The sequence below is a fragment of the Tiliqua scincoides genome, chromosome 1 (genome assembly GCF_035046505.1).
Source record: "Tiliqua scincoides isolate rTilSci1 chromosome 1, rTilSci1.hap2, whole genome shotgun sequence".
In the NCBI taxonomy this organism is placed as follows: Eukaryota; Metazoa; Chordata; class Lepidosauria; order Squamata; family Scincidae; genus Tiliqua; species Tiliqua scincoides.
In genome coordinates this window covers 208,052,467-208,066,124 of record NC_089821.1, presented here as the reverse complement: position 1 = coordinate 208,066,124, position 13,658 = coordinate 208,052,467, and positions in this window count along the sequence as shown.

Genomic DNA, 13,658 nt, shown 5'->3' with positions numbered 1-13,658 from the left:
TTATGTGTTCTACGCCTGCTATTCTTATGTAAGCACATTTTCCTCTTTTAACGGAATCATTGACCATAATGGAGGGTCTCTTATTGAAAAGAAGCACTATTTGCTGTGTATTTAACTATATAAGAAGCAGGAAGTAATTTACAAGTACACAGTGATCTCATAACAATATCATTTTTTTTCTTATCACGTTCCTTTGGGACAAGTTGGCATTTACAACTCAGCAGTTGTCATGGGTCATTCCACATCATTTCAGAGACTTATGGCATACTCCTAGGAGCTGCTGCGTCAGCGCAGATGCTAGGACTGAATCATGTAATCCAGTGACAGCACATGGCTGTGCTGACCGGGCACCGACTGGAGGAGTGGCAGCCATGATAAGAGACTGCCAGGTAGCATATGAAACTTTTTGGCATATGTGTTTATTAATTAAATTATTTATATCCCATCTTTCTGATCTTCAGTGAGATGCTCCAGGCAGCTAAGAACAATGTAAATTCAAAACAAGAGGACAATAACATACAACCACAGAACAAATTAGAGGATAGCAATGACTAATTGGCCGCACAGTATTCAGCACCAACATCTAAAGGGCCAGCCAAACCACAAGTCTGCTGAAATAAAAACATCTTGGTCTGACTTTGAAAGACCATAAACAAAGAGATCAACCTGGTATCACAGGGCAGGGAGTTCTACAGCCTGGTCAGTGGGTACCATATTTGCAAAGGCTTCTCCCACTTAACTGCTGACTATACCTCTGATGTTGGCGGGATCTCACAACACAGCTGATCCTACAGATCTAGGCCAGGATCTTGCAACAAGGAACAAGTAACTTAATCCCAAGCCATTGGAGGCTTCAAAGGCAGTAAGCAGCACTTTGGTGAGTGCTGGTGAGTATCTAAATACTCACCTGGACAGAACGCTAACTGCTGCATTTTGGACCAGCTCAGTTTCCAAACAGTTTTCAAAAGCAGTTGCATGCTGAGGATATCATCCAACCTAAACCCATCCTAAACTGGACAAAGGCATGCCTGATCTCAACCAACGCTGGACAACTAGAACAAAGTTTTGTCAAGAAGGACTCTCAAATTATTTCCCTGATTCTTCATGGTGAGCACAATCCCATCCAAAACAAGCTATATCACTACCCCAGGACTAGTTAGTCTTACAGTTCAATCCTAAGCATCTTTCTAGTGCTGATGCAACTATGTCCAAATGTCATCCAACCTTCCATGACGGTTGTCCATGTTCTTATGTTTAGTTTTCTCCTATTTCTGTTTATTTAGGTTTAGCACACCTTTGCATGTGCTATTTCACAACCAAAATACATTTGCGAGCTAAATAAGGCTACTTTTGACATTCACCCCTTTATGACTTTCATCTATGCTCTTGTCCCTAACCAGATAAAAGTGCATGGTATTGATGTACCTCCAAGTGGCCCACTAGATCAGCCATTTTCAACACTGTGCTGTGGCACACTGGTGTGCTGCAAGTGGTCCACAGGTGAGCTGCAAGAATTTGGGGGAAGTTCATTTATTAGTAGAGTCAATGGGAGATTTGAGTCCCCCACTGACAGCATGGTGTGCCTTGTCCTTTGTCAAAAACCTGGTGGTGTGTCTTGACAGTTTTAGCGCCCTGTCAGTGTGCCATGAGATGAAAAAGATTGAAAATCGCTGCACTAGATGCACTCACACACAAGTCAATAAAATTCCTGTATCATATTGCCACTCCCTTGCACCTGGCGTTTGAAGATAGGCTACCTCTAAAACCCACAAATTGCATACAGGCATCATAACTTGTAACCTGTGATAGACTTTCCTTCATAAATCTGTTCACTCTCATCTGCCCATTTGCCTTTGCTGCTCTTTTTTCCTACTCCCTGGATTGAATACGGAGGAGAAGAGAAGGAACAGAAGTGTGGAGGAGAGGATATGGGAGAGATAGACTGTCTCTGAGTGGAGGAGCGAATGCTGGGGCATCACCAGGTAAGGGGGGGGCATTTTGCACACTACTTCAGGTGCTAGCAGGTATTGCACCAGCCCTGCATGAAGGCATGTCACAATACACTTGCAAGTTTCTAAGGTCCTTGGAGATTCCTTTGTTTTAATTTTTCTGCAACACATCTATCCCGGGGGGGGGGGGGGGGAAACGACAGGACAGAACCACAGGAGGTTATTCAAACCAACTATGCTAATGTTGCTGTCAAAAGTGACTGCCACCATTATTCAATGGGACAGGGGAGAAAATTTATTTCCAGACCAAGAAATTGGGACTGTAAACTGATGACAAAAAAAAAAAAAAGTCTGACCTACTGTTTAATTTCTATCTAATGAATATCATCAGCATTAAGAAGAAATATATTTTCAAATGCTAAGCTAAACAAGACTTGTTAGCAAGTAACAGTATTTTGGGTTTGGTATAAAATAATAGACCACATCTATGATATGGCTAGGAGGGAAAACAATATAGATTTGTTTATAGCAGACCACTCCTGTGTCACCACTCCATCCAATGTATTAATAAACTGTATTTATTAAATGTAAGGCCCTTTCATTCTTTTTATTCACTCCCCTCTCCCCCCCCCCACACCACTCCCTCAACACAGTTCTAAGAAGTGAATCTCAGCTGGACAGTGCAAAGAAACTCCATCTGCCCATAAAAGTGAAAAGCACTTTGTAATTTGGCAGGTAGTGGAAAGAATGTGGCTCTGTGTGTGTGTGTGTGTGAGAGAGAGAGAGAGAGAGAGAGAGATTTTGTTCACCACTGTGGGAAGCAGAGGGGGAAAGGCCACTGCCCACATTCTCTCCTCCTAGCAGCTTGACCCTGCAGTAACTGTTGTCAGATGTCACAGCTGAACAATGTTCTTGTTTGCTTATACTGAGCAGAGCGAAAGCTCTCGCTTCAGCTTCTTGGTTTGCCCGAGAGCGCCATAGTTGGGAGCGGGGGAATTGGGACAAAACTTTCTTTGGAAATCAATGGTCAGGTTATCTGGCTGTTACTTGGTCAGAATGCATAGAATATTGATTTAACTGCCCTCGGAGAGGCCAAGTAGGCTGCTGCGAAAGAAGAGCCTTCTGATTCAAAATGCACCAGGCTTTAATTTGTTGTTCTTTGTACACCTTGGAATCTGCACTCTCTTTTGCTCTTTCCTTCCATGGTATCTAGTGAGCCACTGCTGGATCCTTTAGCTCTTCTGAGATCTAAATGACAATGTCATCGTTCAGTCAATTTTTCAACCAAACCACTTCTCAATTTAATGTCTCCCCCCCCCCACTAGCTCTGAAATTCAGCAACAGTATTTTTAAAATGTTATTGCCAGGCATAAGCAACAGTGAAATCCTATGCATGTTCAGAACTAAATCCAAATGAGTTCAGAAAGTATGCACAGGACTTTAGATAAACCTAGCTGTGAGTTTTTACATTGCTTGCAAATTGTACAGTTTGTACCCTTAAGGGTGCAATCCTAATCCCTTATGTCAGTACTTTCCAGCACTGGCATAGTGGTGCCAATGGGACGTGTGTTGCATCCTGCAGTTGGGTGGCACTCACAGAGGCCACCCTCCATTGAGCAATAAGGAAAGAATAATGCAATCCTCAAAAATATTTCCTTAAGGCAGCAGTACTCCCTCAAAACCCAATATTGGCAAGTGATTGGGTAAAAAGAAAAAAAGAAACTAAAGACAAATGGTTCGTTGCAGACATCAGATTAGTTGACTCTTCTCTTTTTATCTTAGGTCATTCTCCCACAGTCCCACATATTTTCCCAGAAAAGAAAACCTTCTGTATCCTGGGAAAGACAAAGGCAGAATCATAGTGGTTTCAGTGGGGTTGAGTTCCTATCTCATGCCGTATGGCAGTAATTTTCTCAAGTTTTGTAATTTATCTGTCATAACTTGGTTTAGAACACTAATCTGCACAGAGATCACTGCAGTGAGGAAGGCGTTCCCCCGCCCCCCCAACTGAGCTCATTCACCGCTAGATCTTCAAACATCGAATTGAGCTGGCTCATCAGCTTGGTGTGGTGGGTAGACAGCTGATCCCGTCTTCATTTTCCATGATAGCGATGAAGCTGGTAGCTAAGATCTGGGCAGCCCAGAAGGCATGAGAGCAGAAGAAGGAAGGAGATGGGCAGCCTCTTCAACAGGTCAAGGCTCTCCTTGCCTTTGACAGCCCTGTGAAATAAGACCACTAACCTCACTGCTTCAGGTGAATAGAACTTGGAAAGGCTATACCTACCAAAACTAGAGTGAGAAAGAGAATGGGCTTCTCTTCCTTACCATTTTTCATGTTTCCCGCTTGAGTTTTTTCCGCCACTCTATTAATCCCCACTATTGGCATTCAGCCTCTTGGGGCAATCACACCTCAACAACAAGGCCAAAGCTGGGATTCAAAGCCACTCCAATCCTCAACTGGCTCACCAGGCTGTGTCCAGCCTACCAACACTACCTTATGTCTGTAAACTAGGTCTTGATTGCTCTCAAATGTTTAAACAGAAAAAAATAAACCAGAATCTGAATATCACACTGTTTTAGAATAGCTACCCATGGGCGTGTGGGTCACGAGACCTGTTTTTCATGAGTGCTATAAATGGAAGGGTGTTACTAAAAAGACAGATGGTGCTCCTCATGTATGCATCTCTGCTGGGGACAGAAGAAAGCATATACTGTATGTAGAAGCAAGCTTAATTTCACCTAACAAATTATAATTAAAGATTGACTGAATCTAAAAAGTTGGTCATAATCTACCACAATTGCCCCGGGGGGGGGGGTGTTTGAAAGGTTTTTGAGATTTGGAACCTTGGAATTCCATGTATCCTGGCTTGTACTGATACAGTGACATACACTTAAGAAAATGAGGGGAAATTGTTATAGATATGTTAGAACGTGGGCCAAGATATCATTTATGAAGAGCAACATCAGAATAATGACTCATGGAATCTTAGAAGTGGAAAGCATTACATGTGTCATATTTTTCAACCACCAGATATCTAAATCAGTGGCTCTCAAACTTTTAGCTTTGGGACCCACTTTTTAGAATGAGAATCTGTCAGGACCCATTGGAAGTGATGTCATCAAACAGGAAGAATTTTAACAATCCTAGGCTGCTATTAAACCCACACTTACCCAGGACTCAGTCCCATTGACTATCATTGTTAAAAGCATATACGAAGTAGCCTGCTAAAAGTACAGATCTGTTAACATTTCCCCGAATGCAGTCATACACCATGGTAGTATCAAGTCTATTAAAAATATAATATTGAAATTAATGTGTACCCACCTGAAATTGGCTTGTGACCCACCTAGTGGGTCCTGACCCACAGTTTAAGTAACACTGATCTAAACCACTCTCAAGGGAGACTCATTCAATCTTTTCACGATAAGCTCTGAAGAAGACTGAAGACTTTCCCTCAAGGGCATGTACTGTTGAACATGAACATGACATGGTTCTGGAGACATTGCATTGCATTGGTCAACAGCTGTGAGGATGTTTGGGAAGGCATGAATTCAGCACATGACAGACACTGGCACTCTCTCATCTACTGATAAGCTCAGTTTTTTCAATGGTAGCATTATTTTTGTTTTGTTTTTAAATTTGGACTTTTAAAGTGCACAGGGTTTGTTTGTTTTTTTGCAAAAAATATTGTTTATCTTACCAAAAAAAGTGTTCATTTTTGTATTGTTTGGCTGAAGAAAATTGACAATGTGCTTTGTGGCTAGGTGCCAGTGATGGAGAGATCTGTGGCTAGGCCCCATCGATGGGTGAGAGACTGTGCCACTTTGGACTTCGGCATCCCCTGCAGAGTGCTTTGTTAACTTTCTTCACCTGGAGAGGGAAAGCAGCAAGCAAGCGATGAAGAAGGAAAAAGGGAAGCAGGCAGGGTTCAATTAACTGAACACTGCTCCTCTGTTAGTTTAATCACAAAACTGAGTTTGCAAACCTATTGAACCCCACACGTTGAACCCCAGACATCCTCTATTTTTTAAAAATTGTTTTCACTTTGACTTAAGCACAGAACCCATTAATCAGTACAACAACACAATTTTCTCCAGTTTAAATAGCTAATTCTCTAAGAGACCAATCCTGAGCTGCCCGGTGCACATGGCTGTGGCGGCACAGAAAATGGCTGCCGCTGCTTCCTGCATGCCCAAGGCAGCCGCGGGTGGCACATCAGGAGAAGGGGACTTTCATCCCCTTGCCCCGGGTAAAGGGAGTAGCCCCGCAATGGTAAAAGCCTCCATGTCAGGTGGTGAGCCCAACATGGAGGCTTTGGATCCAGTCGTGTGAAGCTCTACCAGTTCTGCCTCCCTCCCCTCCAGTACGCCTCCCCCCACCCACCTCCCGCCATCCTGGAATGCCTCCTCCCCACCTTCCCCCACATCCCCGCTTACCTCTCTACTGCTTGGTGGTCCGTGAGACCACCGAGCAGCAGAGGCCGGGTGCCTGCCTGGCACTAGGCTAGCACCCTGCGCTCACCCAGCGTTAGGACTCGCAAACTGTTTGCGACAGTGCGCGCCAGTGGTAAGCAGGCACACAGAGCTCAGGATTGGGCTCTTATGTGTCTTGTGTGAATGGAGGACTCCCAGCTTCTGACTATTGTTGCCATATTAAATTAAAAAACCCCAAACTTCTTTCACCTCATAGTTAATTACATACAAATTTGTTTGTTTCAAAGAAAGCAAGAAAATATGGAATCCATTTTTCTTGCTATTAGACTTCTAAGGGCTTTGACTTGAGTGTTTTGTAATCAATATGTTTTCCTTAGTTTCCACCGCCATGTGGGACTGCATCTTTGCAGAACGTACTGTACTTTCCCTGGTCTTTTAATTAGAGCAACCACATCAAAGTTTTGTGGGCAGCATGAATAAGACGTACTAAGGTTGTTTGGGCTTTGCCTGGACCCAGACTCCAATCCCTTATGAAATGGCTATGGAAGATCCTGGTATATGTATAATTCACATATGTGGTAGGATATAAAATCCAAAAGGCTATTTTTTTGAGTTTTTAATAATGGCGCTGAGATCCTATTTTGTAAGGGATGCCATCTGTAAAGACGTTCCCAAAGATCTTATAAATTTGCTGTAGTGAAAAACAACAAAATGTTGGTCTGTGTGTATTGCTAACTAGCCAATAAATCAGATTTGAGCTTTTTTTTTTTTAAAAAAAAAATGGAAACAATTGAGAACCCAGATTTAATCATTATGGTTGATAATGATATTCGCACTGTTCACTGACTGCACTTGAAATAAATCAGAAGAAACTGAGTAGGCATGTTTGTCACATACAACATTTATATAACTGGAAAAAATATACAGCAGTATTTCTAATGTGGTCTACGGACATCATTTTCAGAAACAGTGGCAACTTGTGGCTATTGCAAAATTACAAACTTCCCTTGATATCTGCTATAATAATAACAATAATAATTATAATTATACAGGTATTTATATACCGCCTTTCTTGGTCGTCAGATTTCTCCTCAGACTTTATTCAAGGCGGTTTACATAGGCAGGCTGATTAAATCCCCGTAGGGATTTTTACAATTGAAAGAAGGTTCTATCTTTCAAGAACCACAATATACTTCCACTGTGTCACAAAGAGTTGTTTTTTTATGAACAGTTCATCCTGTATTACCGTGGCTTGGCATCTTTAATGAAGACATGCATTTAGCTTTGCTAATTGTCTGAAACAGCAGGCCAAATTAAAAACTGGATGTGTGGTAAACCACTCAGATGACTGCCACATTCCCATACAAATCTAAGCCTACCAAGAAAAATCCCCATAAACTGAAGATCTCCCTTTAAAATGGTTGTGTGCCTTATCTGCCCTAAAATTACATAGAATATGACACCTGGAATGTTGATTGCATGGTAATTTTAAGCTAATAGAGTGATTGTGTCCTCAAATTATATCCCTGTGCTGGTAGAACACAACATAACATTGGCAGAAAAAAAATCTACACCAGAGCAGCAACACCATATTGCCAACCTGAAGCTACCACCAATAGAACATTTGTGCTAGAGGAACACTGCCTGAATAAGGGTGCAATAAGATCATGGAGCAAGATATGGAGAAAGAAGGATCAGAGTTTAGGATGAATGCAGTGCTCACTCAGAACTTGTTTGTATCCCATGCAACGGGGTGGGGGGTAAGTTAATACATGCTCATTGACATCAGTGGTTAGCCTCAGAGGAATGTGTCCCACCTACTCCCTCCCCAACTTCAAGAGAGGATAGAATTCCAACTAACTCTGCAGGAAATCATGGCATGTCACCAGAGGTACATCAGATCCAGCTAAGGAACTGATCTCATACATCAGGGAATGTGGCATGGAGCTACATCATTCTGTTCTCGTGACTACAGAACTTGCAATACAGAAATGGGAACTTGGTGATGTGAAAGGGCACTTTGCACAAACAGCCAAGGCACCCAGCAAAGTGGAAAGGGCATATTGCTGATGCTTTTCTGAATTCTTACAGTTACAGGTACCCTGCCTCAATATTCCATATTACAGGGTGACCCCAAAAAAACAGAACCCATAAAAATTTTATTAAATCCTACAAAGGTCCAGTAATGTCCAAAATGTCTTTTCCTTGGTTGACCAAGACATATTGGGGAAGATTATTGTTCCAATATTTCATGCACAAAGTCGACTTGTATACCCTGAAAGAAAAAAGAAGAAAAATTAAAATTAACAGTTTTATTCAAAGATTTGTGGATTCTGGTTTTTTTGGGTCACGCTGTACAATACCCACCAGGAAACCCCAGCACTGCAACTGATGTGACAAGGATAAGGCACCCTACATATATAATTGAGGCGAAGCTCAGTGTACAGAGGACTTAGTGTGCAGAGCATTCAAACACCCATAACCACAGAATATGTTCCCCTTTCCCTTTGGTATGTGAAAACCCTCAGTTCCTCCAGATGTTGCAGCAGTGTCTGCTGCACAAGGGACACATACAAAGTATACAGGTTGTAGAAAGGGTGGTCCTGTGTGCCACAAACCCCAAATACACGTAAACTCCTGTCACATATTGAGGACAATGAGATTAGATGGGATTAGGTAGTGAGAACTATTCTCTCTATCAGGGCACAAATCTAACTAACTTTCCAGCACCAAGTTAAGGACAATGCAGCTCTGAAGTGAGGGAACAAACATTGCCTTAACTTGAGGAGGCCTCCGTGACTGTCCCCCAACTGCAGGATGCAACGTGTGCCCCACTGGCACAGCTATGCCAGTGCTGGAAAGTTGGTTAGAATTGCGCTCTAAGGACCCAATCCTATCCAATTTTTCAGTGCTGGTGCAGTTGTGCCAGTGGGGTGCGCACTGCATTCTGTGGTGGAGGGGCAGTCACTGGGACTTCCTCAAGGTATGGGAATGTGTGTTCCCTTACAACGGGGCTGCTTTATGGCTACACTGGAGCTGGAAAATTGGATAGGATTGGGCCCTAAGTCAGTCAGTGAGCACCTAGTCACAGGTATGGTTGGTTCCAGCCGCTTCCCTTTTTCCCTGCTCTACATGTCTTGCCCCACTACAAGCAACTGGGCAGTCCTCCAAAAACATTTACCATGCCAAAAACATTCCTCAAGTTCTAGTTGATGTCTGAATATTTAAGAATGCCTGAGGTGAACACCTTTTGTTTTGGGTGACTTTTTGAGATACAGTATTATGTATTATTTAGAAAAACACTGGTTTTCATTTCTCTCTCCAAGCCTCCCAGCTGCTCGAGAGCTAGAGAAGGAGAAAAGAATGCTGGCCATATCTCATTGGCAGATGTTAATTCATTTTAAAATACAGGTAATGTGTCTTGAAAATTGTTCTCTGCTTGATGCTGAGAATTAAAAAGAAAGGAAAACTAACCTTGGATAAATTACTTTGAAACTAGTCCAGTTAGCAATTGTAATCCCAATGTCATTATTTGCATGTATGAGATGGAGAGGAGCCAGATTACTATGAGTTTTTCCAAACCCTCAATATTTTACTGAGGAGACTATGAAGACATCATGCACTGATGTAAACAAGTACTCCTACTTTTGTTAATTCACAGTTCTCCATTGATTAAACTACTAAGGGTGCAATCCTAACCCATTTTCCCAAACGAAGGGCAATGCAACTTCAAGGGAAGGGAACAAACATTGCCAGACCTTGAGGAGGCTTCTGTAACTGCCCCCCCCAACTGCAGGATGCAGCACATGCCCCACTGGCACAGCTATGTCAGTGCTGGAAAGTTGGTTAGGACTGTGCCCTTACTGTGGTAGCTGGGAAGCTAGAGAGAGCAAATATACCCTTATCTTTTTGTTGGTATATTTATCACAAATATACCAACTTGTTTATCTTTTTCTGGAAAAAAAAAAGCTGACTACAGTTATTTCACAGTCACCAACTGGATGGTGCCTCATGACATCCCTACCTGGTGAACAGGGCCTAGGAGAGGGGGGTAAAGGGGGTAATTTTTACCTGGGCCCAGAGTCAGAAAGGAGGCCCAGGACTAAAGGAGGGGGCCCAGAAATTTCCTGGGATCTTCCATTTTCTAATCTCAGTCAGACTCATTGCTCATGCGGGATGCAGGATACCATAGGCACATGGTGATGACTACTGCCACAAGCCATACACACCAGGTCCAGGAACACATACATTTCTTAACAGTGTCACATCTGGGAGGAAACTGACTAACCATGAAGGAGTGTATAGGAGCTCCGTGACACAGCTGTGGGGCTGCAGCTACTGCAGAAGTCCATTTTGGTGTACACAGGACACTTTCCATTCTAGTGTGAGCCTAAATACAATGACACTAAACTCCTGTAATGATTTTCTATATTTGAAAGTTTTTAGAGAGACTTCAGGAGTATGTTTGGTTTTCTATATTATTGTATCAAGCTGCCTGCCAATGCCAAGCAGTCAGAGAGACCTGAGTTCTGCATTGTGAAGACGGTAGACCTGGACTCCAAAGACTATTCTGGCTGTTGCCACTCCCCCCCTGCCTGTTTTGCCCCCATTGCCGCCCCCCCCCCACTGTTTCATCCCCGCCCTCTTTGGGAACAAACCCAAAAGAAACTTTGTACCCCCTAATCAAATTCTTCTCAGAGGCCCTGCTGGTGATCCAGTGACCTTTTTATCTCATCTTCACACCATTTTCAAATTGAATTGCCAGCTCATTCTTCTAGCTGTTTTATTCCTCCTCCCATCTCCAGTTTGTGTTTTTCTTAGAAGCTGTGGGCTTGATTCCACCAGTGTTTGAGCATGTGCAAATACGTAAATATGTACTATTTAAAGAAGCCTTCAAGTTTTCCCATGCCACCAAGACTAGCTAGGACTTTCAGCGCATGGGCTGGGGGGATTATGCACCCTGTGGCTAATGGTAGTAAAACACAGGGGTTTCCAAACCCTGTCCTGGGGGCCAGATGCAGCCCATGGTGAGCCTCTATCTGGCCCACAGCCAGCCTCTGGTCCACTCAACTGAACACGACCGGAGCTGTGCTCTGCTCATGTAGAGAGTGTGTTCTGAGAACCGGGGAGGTGGGGGAATGGGGGTTCGTTTGAATGTGTGCTTTATTTCTGTGGTGTGTTTTGGTGCTTGGATAAATTCTGATATATTTATTTAAATTTTGCATTAAAAATTTTTTTTTTCTGGCCCTCGTCACTGTGCCACATATTCGATGTGGCCCTTTGGCCAAAATGTTTGGAGACTCTGCACTAGCAGAAGGAAGCAATGACCTCCTAATGTGATGGTAAATGTCTGTGAAAAAACCAATTGTTGGCATGGGTGACAAAGAAGCCCTCTTCTGTTTTTGGAATCCTGCTGTGCATTGAATGAAATGTATTTGAGAAGCTGGCAAGCCTGGAGCGGACTCAAGAGAGTAATTTATCAGTGTACACAAGATTAGAAGCACTTACTTTTCACTCTAGATCCACTGGGAAAAAAATGCATGGGAGTCATCAGGGAGTCATTTCATTCACAAGTGAGAGTCCAATCCTGGGCTCGACAGGTCAGCTTACTGATGGCACACACTGTTGCAAACATGCCGTAAGGCAAGTTTGCGAGGTTTAACGTCAGGCCAGCACCTGTGCTAGCCCAGCTCCCGAGCTCTGCTGCTTGGAGGTCGCACAGACCATGGAGCCGCAGTAAGGTAAGAAGGGGCGGGGGGAAGTGGGGGGAGGCGTTCCAAAGAGGCAGGAGGCTGGTGGAGGGTGGGGAGGAGGCATGGTGGGGAGGTGGGGAGGAAGGAGGCGGGACCGGTGGAGCTCTGCTCCACCGGATCCTGCACATTCATGTCAGGCTTGATGCCTGACAAATGCTCTTACTTCACCGCCAGCCTTTTGGTTGGCAGTGAATTGAGTAGCCCCATTACGGGGCTACTTCCCTTACCTGGGAGAAGGGGACAAAAGTCCCCTTCTCCCGAGGTGCTGCCTGCAACTGCCATTGACGCACAGGACGCCGCGATAGTCGTTTTCAGTGCCACTGCAGCCGTGCACCATGGGAGCTCAGGACTGGGCTGTGAGAAGTGAACAGATAATGCCTATTCAGAAAACAAAGTCAGAAAAAACAAGCAATGAAATGGGTGGCATGAATTAAACAAGGGGCTAAATGGTTAGAGATCAAATACCCATTATTCAGTACATGGCAAGAGAGACATCAGTTGGGAACAAGTTGCTCAGACATGTACGTGTGTTGTCACTGTTGTCACTGCTCGCAGAATGAAATGTGCAGAATGGATATCAGACACATTGCAATGAGGAAATAATAGCAGCATGGGATGTCAAGTGGAGGAAACTACTTAGAAACAATGCTTTGTAGAAGAAATATATCATTGGCTGAATTCATCAAAGGCACTTGGCAAGTAAACCAAATGGAGCTTTAACAAAGATACGAAACCTACAGAGCTCAAGGAACCACAGAAAGATGTGAGCTGAAGTACACACTCATTCACTTGGTTTAATTCTTTCCCATTTTTTCCTACTATGCATTTGGATTCATTCAGCTACGTCATTCTGTGTAATAATAAGCATGTGTGTTCCTCCTCCTGTGAATCTCTTTATCACAGAAAACTGTGCACATTACTGAGAGGAAAAGTTTGCCCTTAATTGACACATCTTAAGTTCACTTCAGGAGAGGACCACATTTAGCCCGTAAGGTGGTTTTCTGTAGACAACCTACTCTGGGTGTCTTAGAAACACACAATTGACCTAAGAATTTGACAGTCATTCACAACTTGTTGGACTGGGAGACAGTAGTAGATCTACCATTACAACCTTTCATGGTAGTGATGTGACCTAGAGGCAAAACAAAGTTTGACAAGACACATTTGGAAGGCATGTGACTATACATAGGACAACCCCCCCCCCCCAAAAAAAAACCTGAGAAAGTGAGGTTCAGCAGATTAGTACTAGTAGTCTAGTATAACACTTAAAAATGACAAAAGCTGTTCTCCCAGTCATCTGAAAAGGCCCTAAAAATATGTTCTACTTGAAGAACTGGATTGTATGTTCTAGTTCAGGGGTGTCCAAACATTTTGGCAGGAGGACCGCATCACATATCACACGGTGTCGAGGGCCGGAAAATATATAAGTAATAAATACATGGAGGACCAATGTGGTGAGAGTTTGACTGAATACAATAAGTGGGTGGGCGTGGAAGGAGGAACGGAGCAGAGGGGAAAATGA